We start from the raw sequence: 12,463 nt of genomic DNA, 5'->3' as shown, positions 1-12,463 counted from the left end.
GTACCCACCTCTCTCACATGTGATCATCATCTCTCACATGCATGATGGGTTAAGAACAAAAGAACATAAGCGAAGCTGATGTTGGATCAGGCCAGTGGCCCATCCAGTCCATCACTCTGTGTCACACAGGGGCCAAAAATACCAGGGGCCACCAGGAGGTCCAGCAGTGGAGCCAGGACACTAGAAGCCCTCCCACTGTTGCCCCCCTTAGCACCAAGAATACAGAGCATCCCTTGCCCCAGACAGAGAGTTCCTATCTACACCTTGTGGCTAAGAGCCACTGATGGACCTCTGCTCCATAAGTTTACCCAATTCCCTCTTATAAAAGCAAAAGATGGCCTGTCCTTGTCATGTGAATCTACTTTCTGCAATGGCAATTTTAATGCTATTCATCCTTTCCCAAAACCACATCCTTGCAAAACAACAACAACACCCCCCCCCCAAGATAAGGGGAAGCCTTTCAGCAGAATAATATAATTTCCCGCTTCTAAACATATGTCTTTGATAGATGGCCAAAAATATAATTTTTTAAAAACCACCCACACAAAGGCCTTCTTGAACACACGAATAAGGTTCCTTTGGGGTCAAACTCTTCCCTGGTCTCTCTCTCTCTCTCTCTCTCTCTCAGACACAAGCACAGCTGCCTTCTACTGAATCAGCCCATCGGTCCATCAAACTCAGTATTGTCTACTCACACTGGCAGCGGCTCTCCAGGGACGTAGGCGGAGGTCTTTCACATCACCTCCTGCCCCAGACCTATAACTGGAGATGCCGGGGATTGAACCTGGGACCTTCTGCATGCCAAGCAGAGGCTCTTCCACTGAGCCACAGCCCCTCTCTACAGCTCTCCAGGGATGCAGGCGGAGGTCTTTCACATCACCTCCTGCCCCAGACCTATAACTGGAGATGCTGGGGATTGAACCTGGGACCTTCTGCATGCCAAGCAGAGGCTCTTCCACTGAGCCACGGGCCCTCCTCTCAGCAGCTCTCCCGGGGTCTCAGGTAGGGCTCACATCGCCTATGACTAGGGTTTCCAAATCTGGCTTGGGAAATTCCTGGAGGTTTGGGGGTGGAGCTTGGGGAGGGTGGGGTTTGGGGAGGGGCCTCAGCAGAGCACGATGATGTCATAGAGTCAACGCTCCAAAGCAGCCATTTTCTCCCGGGGAAACTGGTCTCCGTTCTCTGGAGAGCCGTTGGAATTCCAGGAGATCTCCAGGACCCATCTGGAGGTTGGCAATCCTGCCTACTACCTGGTCCTTTGCACTGGAGATACCAGGGATTGAACCTGGGACCTCCTGTATGCCAAGTCGAGGCTCTACTGCTGTTTGGTGTAGTGGTTAAGTTCACAGACTCTAATCTGGGAGAACCGGGTTTGATTCCCCACTCCTCCACTTGCACCTGGCTGGATGACCTTGGGCAAGCCATAGTTCCGATAAGAGCTGTTCTTGAAAAAAAGAGCAGTTTCTGTCAGAGCTCTCTCAGCCCCACCTACCTCACAGGGTGTCTGTTGTGGGGAGGGGAAGGGAAAGGGGTTTGTAACCTGCTCTGAGACTCCAAGTGAAGGGAGGGGTATAAATCCAATCTCTTCTACTTCTTCTTCTTAAATCAGATGCAACCTGATTTCTCCTGGTGTGGGGCTACAACTCACAGTAGCAAGAAACATGTTCCTTTTAGTCACAGCACAAAAATTAGAGCAGGTTTTTCCCTCAGGTTTACAATTTAAAGTAACAGAAAACGGAGGAAAACAGGCAGGATATCGATGGGGATATGAAGGGGGGGGATTTCATGGTGTGAGAGACACAGGGCTGCCAACCTCCAGGCGGGGCCTGGAGTTTTCCCAGAATTACAGCTGGCCTCCAAACAACAGGGATCAGTTTCCCTGAAGGAATGAGTGGCTTTGCAGGGTGGACTCTACGGAATTACAGCCCTTCTGCTGCGCCCTCCCTTTTCAACCTCTGCCCATTCCCTCTAAGCTGAGTTAGTGTGAGCTAGCTCACAGTTTTTTAGCCTCTGGCTCACACCTTTTTGCCTTAGCTCAGGAAGGATGTGGCTCCAGAGCAAACTAATTTTTGCTGTGGCCAAATTGCTCGCTCACAACTTTAATGCCAGGAGCTCACAAAGTAGACTTTTTGCTCACAAGACTCCACAGCTTAGAGGGCGCATTGTTCCAAAGGTACCTTCTGCAAATTTCCAGATCACGCGAAATGATGGTATCGCTTTACTCTGCTCTGGTTAGACGTCACCTAGAGTAGTGTGTTCAGTTTGGGGCACCACAAACTGGAACGAATCCAGAAGAAGGCAACAAAGATGGTGAGGGGTCTGGAGACCAAGTCCTATGAGGAAAGGTTGAAGGAGCTGGGTATGTTTCGCCTGGAGAGGAGACGACTGAGAGTTGATATGGTCACCATCTTCAAGTACTTGAAGGGCTGCCCTCTAGAGGAAGGTGTGGAGTTGTTTTCTGTTGCCCCAGAAAGTCGGACCAGAACCAACGGGTTGAAATTAAACCAGAAGAGTTTTCGGCTCAACATTAGGAAGAACCGCCTGACAGGTAGAGCGGTGCCTCAGTGGGACAGGCTTCCTCGGGAGGTGGTGGGCTCCCCTTCTTTGGAGGTTTTCAAGCAAAGGCTCGATGGCCATCTGACAGCAGTGCTGATTCTGTGAACTTAGGCAGATCATGAGAAGGGAGGGTGGGAAGGGTTGCCTCAGTGCTTAGCTCTCGTGGCCGTTCTCTTACATGTCTAGGGAAATGCCAATCACCATTTTGGGGTCAAGAAGCAATGTTTCTCCAGGCCAGTTGGGCCAGGGATCCTGGAGGTTTTTTGTCATCTTCTGGGCATGGAACAGGGGTCACTGCGGGTGGTAGTGGGGAGGTATTTGTGAATTTCTTGCATTGTGCAGGGGGTTGGGCCAGATGACCGTGAAGGTCCCTTCCAACTCTATGATTCTAGGACATGTGATATCCAAAGGCCAATCAGAAGCCCTGCTGGGCAGGAGCCCCACCTGGCCCCACCCACTTCCTAAAAGCACTTGACAGGCATCAGGAATAGTGTTGGTGGGCACCCATGTGCCCATGGGCCAATGTTCCCTCTAAGCTGAGTTAGTGTGAGCTAGCTCACGGTTTTTGAGCCTCCGGCTCACACATTTTTATCTTAGCTCAGGAGGGATGGCCCCAGAGCAAACCAATTTATGCAGCAGCCAAATCACCTGCTCACCACTTTAATGCCAGTAGCTCACCAAGTAGAATTTTTGCTCACAAGACTCCACAGCTTAGAGGGAACATTGCCATGGGCAGCACGTTGGGGACCCTTGTCCTAGTATAACATGTTCCGTCTCTGTGAGAATAAAAGACAGGCATCAACACATGAACACATCTGCAGAACGCTGGGAACTATTCCTCATTTCCTGGAAACGAAGACGTGATCCTGATCTTCCAGTGTCTTTTATTAGTTTCGGATCATATAGTACATGACTGTGTTGTGATCAGTCAGTAGCTTATACCGCATATTGTAACATAGATGCAAATGGAATTAATATGACAATAAAAACCAATTTATTGTTGCGTGGTCTCTCAGAGGCGTTCGAAACCGTCACCTACACAGGCTTAGGCTGCTATCGAGCGATCAGCTTTCAAGGTGCCGAAGAATTCTCCTTTTCGTAGGGTTCTTTTGCTTGCTGAGCATTGGGGAGATTTGCCTTGTGCCAGAGAAGGGGGAGGGGAGCGATAGGATCAGGTCTTTGGTCTACCATACCATGTAGGGGCAGCTGGAAGTGTAAAATGTAATCGGGCTGCAATATAAACCGCTCTAAGCTCTTGGGAGAGGGTTAGGAAAGAGATCTGCATAAATAGCTATCCCAGTGTGGGAAGGCAGCGGGATTTGGGAATGATTATCAGATGGAGCTGCGGTGGCTCAAGTGGTTAAGACGCTGAACTGCAGGCTGTGGAAGGTCAGTAGTTCAGCAGTTCGAGACCCGGGGGCCACGTGATGGAGTTGAGCTCCCATCTCTAGTTCCAGCTCCTGCCAACCTAGCCGTTCGAAAGCAAGAAATTGCAAGTAGATAAATAGGTACCACTTCGGTGGGAATGAAGAGCGTTCCGTGGGCCTTGGTGTTTAGTCATGCCGGCCACATGACCACGGAAACATCTTCGGACAGCGCTGGCTCTTCGGCTTGGAAACTGAGATGAGCACCGCAACCCTAGAGTCAGATTCGACTGGCTTTCAAGCAAGGGAACCTTTACCTTTTTAACAGATGTCTAGGCAGAGGCTGCGAGGCCAAGTTGCGTGGCGTTCCAAAGGACAAATCCACATCGAGAAGGCTGTCCCATCCCATTCAGTGGTGGGGAATGATTTCTATGCGATTCTCCCACCGTTCAAAACATTTGTAACCAGCGTTCCCTCTAAGCTGAGTCAGTGTGAGCTAGCTTGCAGGTTTTTTAGCCTCCAGCGCACAGATTTTTGTCTTGGCTCAGGAAGGGTGGGGCTCCAGAGCAAAAGGGCTCGCTCACGAATTTAATGCCAGTAGCTCACAAAATAGAATTTTTGCTCACAGGACTCCACAGTTTAGAGGGAGCATGGCTTGTGACCTGTGTCCCTCTCAGCCTAACTAAACCATCACTCACAATAACCTGCCCCGTCCTGACTCTCATCAGATCTCAGAAGCGAAGTGGGGTTGACCCTGGTGAGTACTTGGGTGGCAGACCACCAAGGAAGTCCAGGGTCACTATTCAGAGGCAGGCAATGGCCAGCCGCCGTCTCCTGCCTTGAAAACCCTGCAGTGCAACCTGACCCCGCTTCCACCAAAAACACAAACAGGGAAACCGGTTATCAATCAAATGGACTGGCTGTAAAACAATCCGACCGCAATCATAAAGTCAGTCGGCCCGACAAAGCGCTGCCAGATCCGTCTCTTTACAAAAGTCAGCAGCAGCCAATTAAAAACAAAGAAGAAGCCATTTCAGCCAAGAAAAACAAAGACAGAAGAGATTAGGAAGAAACACTGTCACTTGGCTGGTAAAGGTTTACAAGATTATGCATGGGATAGAGCAGGTAGAGAAAGAAGTCCTTTTCTCCCTTTCTCACAAGACAAGAACTTGTGGGCACTCCATGAAATTGCTGAGCGGTCGGGTTAGAACAGATAAAAGGAAGTCCTTCACCCAAAGAGGGATTAACACATGGAATTCACTGCCACAGGAGGTGGCGGCGGCTACAAGCATGGACGGCTTCAAAAGGGGATTGGATGAACATATGGAGCAGAGGTCCATTGGTGGCTATTAGCCACAAGGTATAGACAGGGACTCTCGGTCTGGGGCAAGGGATGCTCCGTGTTCTTGGTGCTTGGGGGGGGGGCAACAGTGGGAGGGGCTCCTAGTGTCCTGGCCCCACTGCTGGACCTCCTGGTGGCATCTGCTGTTTTTGGCCACTGTGACACAAAGTGTTGGACTGGAGAGGCCACTGGCCTGATCCAACATTGGCTTCTTTGATGTTCTTAAAGCTGAGCAAGATTATGCCAGACAGGCAGAAAGGAAGAGAATTGCAGGAAGAGAATTGCAAAGACAGGGCATGGGGAAGGAACGGCCCTGCCTCTAGCGGCGGATCGGGGAGAAGTGGTGGTGGACAGTGCTGTTGAGTTGTAGCTGATTTGGGTTGCCAGGTCTGGGTTCATAGAATCGTAGAGTCAGAAGGGACCTCCAGGGTCATCTAGCCCAACCCGCTGCACAAGGCAGGAAATTCACAACTACCTCCCCCTCCACACCCGCAGTGACCGCCGTCCCACGCCCAGAAGATGGCCAAAAAACCTCCAGGCTTGCTTCCTGACCCCAAAGTGGGTTGGGAAATACCTGGAGAGTTTGGGGGTGGAGCCTGAGGAGGGCGGGGCTTGAGGGGGAGGGACTTGGGGTGCAATGTATTGTGTTGGGTTTTGATAGTGAGATATTGAAAAATGGTATTTAGCAGAGATAAGATAGCTTAGCAGTGCCAGAGTAAAATAATTCAGACTCAGAGTCCATGTGTGATTAAAATATAAAGTTTTTACTAAATTCTAGCATAGGGAAGGGTAACTGGGATGAAAATAACAACAGAGCTAAATAGGCTACATCCTTACACTACAAAGACAAGACTAGAAGAGAGCAATTATGGCTACTCTTACTTCTTCTTGAGAACAGCAAAGAAAGACGGGAAGAGGAGCCATAAAATGCTAAAACACTTTGACGCTTTCGTCCCAATCAAACTCCTAGATCAGGGAGAAAATTCCCGGGCTTCCTACATCTAAAGAACACTGGTTACATGAGAAACATGTGACTTCCTGTGAGTAACAGAAACAAACATTTAACCCCAGATATACTGAGTGTTTTCAACTTGTAACACCCAACACAATGCCATAGAATCTTCGTTTTCAAGCGGAGGCTGTACGGCCATATTTTGGGTATGTTGTAGGGCTCTGTTTCAGCTGTGCTCCTGCAGAGTGCAGGGGGGGTTGGACTAGGTGACCTGCGAGGTCCCTTCCAACATTCTATGACTCTATGATTCTATACCTTCCAAAGCAGCCATTTTCTCCACGTGGAGAAGATCTCCAGCTGCCACCTCGAGCTTGGCAACACACCCACACCCACCTCATAGGGTTTTCAAGACAGGAAGTTTGCTATTGCCTGTCTCTGCACAGCAACCCTGGACTTCCTCGGTGGTCTCCCATCCAAGTACTAACCAGGGCCGACCCTGCTTAGCTTCTGAGATCTGATGAGACTGGTCTAGCCTGGACCATTCCACTGCTACATTCACTGACAGGCCTTGAGCCAACCTGGGCGCTCGGGAAGCTTTCCCGTGAAACCCGTTAGGTTCACGTGGCCCACTCCGACGGCTCCGTCAGGAGGGAAAGGGAATTCTTCACACTCTGACAGAGTCAAGGCATCTCTGTGCAGGCTTAGCCCAGAATACATATCATACGGCCGACCGGCTACTTCCCTTTTTTGGGGGGGGCCTCTTTACGACGGCTCCCCAACCCCACCCACCTAGACGGCATCTGTTGGTAACCCGCTTGTTGGGTGATAGTGAGATATTGAAAAATGGTATTTAGCAGAGATAAGATAGCCCAGCAGAGCCTGAGTAAAATAATTCAGACTGAGAGTCCATGTGTGATTAAAATATAAAGTTTTTACTAAATTCTAGCATAGGGAAGGGTAACTGGGATGAAAATAACAACAGAGCTAAATCGGCTACATCCTTGCTCTACAAAGACAAAACTAGAAGAGAGTTATGGCTTCTCTTCTTCTTCAGAACAGCAAACAAAGACGGGAAGAGGAGCCATAAAACGCTAAAACACGTTGACTGTTTTAAAGATGGGAGAGGGTCCTTCGGGTCCTACGTCGCTGCTTCGTTTCTATGTTGTTATGTGACGTGTTTGTTTTTTCATTTGTAGCTGTCATTGTATTTCATACGTTCTGGGACGGCTGTCCAGGCCTCAGGTTGTTCAGGTGCAAACAGCTCAAAAGCATCAGCTTATGCCCGCGCGTGCATGCTCTTTATGCTGATGTGTACACACACACACACTACTGCCCTCTGAGAGCCAGTTTGGTGTAGTGGTTAAGAGTGGTAAACCGGGTTTGAAGAACCGGGTTTGATTCCCCCCATGCTTCCACATGCAGCTGCTGGGTGACCTTGGGCAAGCCACAGTTCTCTCAGAGCTGCTCTCTCAAGAGCAGTTCTCGAAAGAGTTCTCAGAGCCCCACCTGCCTCACAGGGTGTCTGTTGTGGGGAGGGGAAGGGAAAGGAGATGGTAAGCCACTCTGAGACTCTGTAGCAGGAACTCCTTTGCATATTCGGCGACACACCCCTAATGTCGCCAATCCTCCAAGAGCTTACAGTAGCCCCTGTAAGAAGAGCTCTGTAAGCTCTTGGAGGACTGGCTACATTAGGGGTGTGTCACCTAATATGCAAAGGAGTTCCTGCTACAAAAAGAGCCCTGCTCCAACTCTTCTTCTTCTCCTCTGCCCAGTTAGACCCTGGATTCGTCTAGCTCAGTATTCTCTCCCCTGACTGCTAATAGCTTTCCAGCAGAGAAAGGGCTTTCCCAGCACTTGAAATCCTTTAAATGAAGATGGCAGGGATTTAACCGGGGATCTTCCATGTGCAAAGCATGTGCTCTAACCATTGGGCCACACCACTGTCCCTGAAGGCCAGCATGGCCTTAGGGAGACCGACATCATCTTAGGAGCGGACCAGCCCTGAAACCAGAGACCCTTCGATGGCAAGGGGAAGGGCCCGGTGGTTCAGTGTTAGAGCCTCTGCTTGGCATGCAGAAGGTCCCCGGTTCAGTCCCCAGCAAGTCCTGTTGAAAGAACCGGGTCTCTGACCCGGTTCTCATCAGATCTGGGAAGCTAAGCAGGGTCAGCCCTGGATTGCACTTGGAGGGGAGACCACTAAGGAAGTCCAAGGTCACTCTGTGCAGAGGCAAGCGATGGCCGACCCCCTCTGAATGGCTCTTGCCTTGAAAACCATACGTGGTTGCCAGCAATCGGCTGCAACTTAACAGCGCTTTGCACAAACACAGGAGGTGAAGCGAAAGAACAGTCTGAGTAGACCTTGACAGCAACGCTCCCTCTAAGCTGCGGAGTCTTGTTGTGAGCAAAAAATTCTACTTTGTGAGCTGTGTTCCCTCTAAGCTGTGGAGTCCTGTGAGCAAAAATTCTACCTTGCGAGCTACTGGCCTTAAAGTTGTGAGCAAGCAATTTGGCTACTGCATCAATGAGTTTGCTCTGGAGCCCTCCTTCCTGGGCTGAGTCAAAAATGTGTGAGCTGGAGGCTAAAAAATGGTGAGCTAGCTCACAGTAACTCAGCTTAGAGGGAACACTGTTTTGTGAGCTACTGGCCTTAAAGTTGTGAGTGAGCGAGTTGGCTACTGCATCAGTGAGTTTGCTCTGGAGCCCCATCCTTCCTGAGCTGAGACAAAAATGCGTGAGCCGGAGGCTAAAAAACTGTGAGCTGGCTCACACTAACTCAGCTTAGAGGGAACACTGCTTGATCGACTAAGGGTCAGATTCGGTGTAAGGCAGCAAGCAAAGGGAAAGGGGAAACAAAATCGGCCCGGAATATACTGCTCATGCTACAAGGGTCAAGCTACAGCAGATAAGAAAATATTTATTATATGGTTAATGCATATAATGCGGCCCGATATCCAGGCCCTATCTTTTGAATTTTACTATTGTGTACACTATAGAATAAATGTTTATTGTGATATTTTTTCTTGTAGGGCAGCTTCATGTGTAATCAGAAGGGGTCCAGCTCTTCTCTTTTGGAAAAGAGAGAAGGTTTGGACATTACCCCCCTGTCCAGAACATCCTTTCTGCTAACCATGGAAAGTTTTAAGGGGCAAGCTCCTAGAGGCTGAATACCCCAATGCTGGACCAAATGCACTCTGCACATGAAGAAGAAGAGACTGGATTGGATTCACTACCCGAAGGAGTCTCAGAGCGGGTTACAGTCTCCTTTCCCTTCCCCTCCCCACAACAGACACCCTGTGAGGCAGGTGGGGGCTGAGAGAGCTCTGACAGAAACTGTACTCTTTCAAGAACAGCTCTGTCAGAACTATGGCTTGCCCAAGGTCATCCAGCAGCTGCAAGTGGAGGCGTGGGGACTCAGACCTGGTCCTCCCAGATTAGAGTCCGCGCACTTCACCACGACACCAAACATGCTCAGAGGCCCTTCAGTATTCCGGATCAGCTCTAGGGCAAAGACCTAGAAGAAGGTTTTTAGGGCCACCTTAAACCTTACAAGGACAGGCAGAGGAACGCCTGGAAGTCTTCAGGAACGAAGCGAGGCGTGGAGAGCAGCCCGTGGTGTGCCTACGGTGGTGGGGAGGGCCTCTCTGGGAACATCCCTCAGTGAGGAAAAAGTTAGTCACCTTCCTCTGCGTCCCGCCCTTGTCCCTGCCAGGTACCTAATGGAGACAGCCCAGGTGAGCTAATGCCACGAGGCGTGTGTGCCTCCGCAGCGAGAGGGAGAGGACCCGTGGGTCTTGCCGGTTCATCTTGCTGGTGCAGGTGAAATTGAGTTTCTGGTTGAGCCACGAATGACAATGAGGCAAGAGCAACGCGAGGCCTAGAGCCGGAGCTGAGCGCCCAGGCAGGAATCCCAGCGGCTCTCCTGCACCGGGCATAGAACACGGGATCCATGGATCCCGGGAGATGCTTTTCTAGAGAAACTGCAGGGGTTAAAGGGTCAGACTAGGATCGGAGAAACCCAAGTTCGAATCCCCACTCTGCCACGGAAGCCTGGTGGGTGGCCTTGGGGCAGTCACGCAGCCCTCCATCTGACCTACCTCACAGGGTCGTTGTGAGGATAAAACGGAGGAGAGGAGAACACCTGTCAGCCGCTTTGGCTCCCCATTGGCAAGAAAGGCAGGGCATAAATGTACTAATATATATATTTTAAATCCCTTTCTTCCAGGGAAAGCATAGCAGTCGAACAGGGGGAGAGCCTTTCTTGCCATGCTGAGAAAAGCAGCACCTGTGAAACGTCTGTCTGTTAGACAGTTGTTAAAAGAGAAGAAACCCCCGTTGGAAACTCCCCCCAACCGAGCAAAGCAACCCCTCCCTCTGAGACCCAAGAGCAGAAAGAGGAACAGAGGCCAGGAAATGCATGTGATAACTCATCGCTGTAGTAACTCCACACAGCAAGCGAGCAGGAATTGACCGGCACCCCACCTAGATCTCTGGATGATAAGAAGTGGCCGGGAAAGCGAGGGTTTTTCTGAGCATGCGCAGAGTGTCATTTTGCTGCCACAAGTGGGGCTCGGGTTCAGTGGCAGAGTATCTGCTTTGGAGAGAGAAGGTCCCGGGGGGGTTCCGTCCCGGGCATCTCCCATTAAAAAAAGGATTCCAGTATGAAAGTCCTGTATCTGAGACTGGCTGCCAGTTGAGTAGACAACAGTGATTCTTATAGGCAAAAGAGCCTGACTCAGTATGAAGCAACTTCATGTATTCGTGATGGGACGAAACAGGATTGCACCCACTCAGAGACTGACATTTCCACCTCCCTCCAGAAATTAGCCTCTAGAACAATATTAAAATGGGATGCAGCTTAAAGCTCCACATGCAACCTTCCAGGGAGGCAGGGGATTCCCTCACCTCCCCAAGGCGCTTATAATTTTAAGAACATCAGAAAAGCCCTGCTGGGTCAAACCAGTAGTCCATCTAGTCCAGCGTCCTGTCTCACGCAGTGGCCAGCCGGTTCCTCCCTCCCCTATTTCTGCATCCTTCATCTGTCTACCACCCTAACTTCAAGTTTGGGGTCCTCCAGGCCACACCCAAAGGTTGCTCCATTTCCTTAATCCCTGGAACACCCTTATTGGGATTCGATCACCCCGATGGCTCTGCAAAACCTTCCTTTCCACGCCTGCTCCTTTCATCCCGAGAACTTTTCTGGGCCATTTCCGAAATCACTCTGCCCCTGCTTGTGGGTTTTTTTTTTCAAATGCCGCAGCCCAGTTTTCAAATCTCCGACCTGCTGAGATCTTTGGCTGATCTCCCTCTCTCTCTCTGTGTCTCTGTCTAACCTGCCCGATAGGGGTTGTTGTAAAATTTAATGGCAAGGCACGGGGTTGTCACTTGCCTCAACTCTCAGGGAGAGGGCCAGAAAGAAGACTTTAAGAAAAATATCATGGTGGAGAGGCTGTTGTACTTTCTGCACCTCAAGCAGGTTTCTAAGTGAGGTGTCCTGTCAGTTTTCTCCCTAAAAATTAATGCTATTTCTTAGGCCCACCCCTCCTTTCTCCCCAATGCCCCCCCGAAGCAGCTCATATAGTTTCCCTCTGTTTTATCCTTACCACAACCCTGTGAGGTAGGCCAGGCGGAGAGCGCGTGACTTGGCCAAAGTCACCCAGTGAACTTCCACGGTACACCCAGGTCTCCCACATCCCCCTCTGACATTCTAACCACCAGGCCAGGCTGGCTTCCTTGACTGTTCAGACTCACATCTGTCCTCCCCTCCTCCATCTCCTCCTCACCAACAACCACCCTGTGAGGTAGGCCGGGCGGAGAGCCTGGGGACTGGCCCAAGGTCCCCCAGCGAGTTTCCACGGGCAGAGGTGAGGGATTCGAACCTGGATTCTCGCCGGCCCGAGCCTGACCACGCGGTCAGCCTCCCGGCCCCGCTTCCCTTCCGCCAGACGCGGAGTTCCCACGCCCCTCCCGCTGCCCCCCGGCGGGCTCCGGCCCCATCCCGAGGGAGCGCCCTTCCTGCCGCAGCACCCACTTCCCGGCAACCTGTCCGACTTCCTCGCGCCTCGCCGGGCTCTCCCGAAGGCGCCCCGCGGACTCCCCCGGCCTCGCTTCGCCCACTCATTCCGGCTCCATCGGGGACCCTCCACACCCCCACCCCGTCCGCCGACCGGCCCCATGCCCCGCGCCTGCCTGCCTGCCTTCCTCGGCACACTCCCCCAGCAAAAGAGACACTCGAAAAGCCCGATTCCCGGA

At 51.2% G+C, this 12,463-nt stretch overlaps 1 protein-coding gene across 1 annotated transcript in view; it reads right to left on the bottom strand.

The window, feature by feature from the left end:
* Positions 1-12,463, bottom strand: part of TGM1 (transglutaminase 1) — a 68,481-nt gene that overhangs the window by 55,613 nt on the left and 405 nt on the right. The window lies entirely within an intron of this gene.

This window comes from Gekko japonicus, unplaced genomic scaffold (genome assembly GCF_001447785.1).
Source record: "Gekko japonicus isolate JY-2015 unplaced genomic scaffold, Gekko_japonicus_V1.1 scaffold2686, whole genome shotgun sequence".
Lineage (NCBI taxonomy): Eukaryota > Metazoa > Chordata > Lepidosauria > Squamata > Gekkonidae > Gekko > Gekko japonicus.
This window is presented reverse-complemented; position numbering and strand designations above follow the sequence as displayed.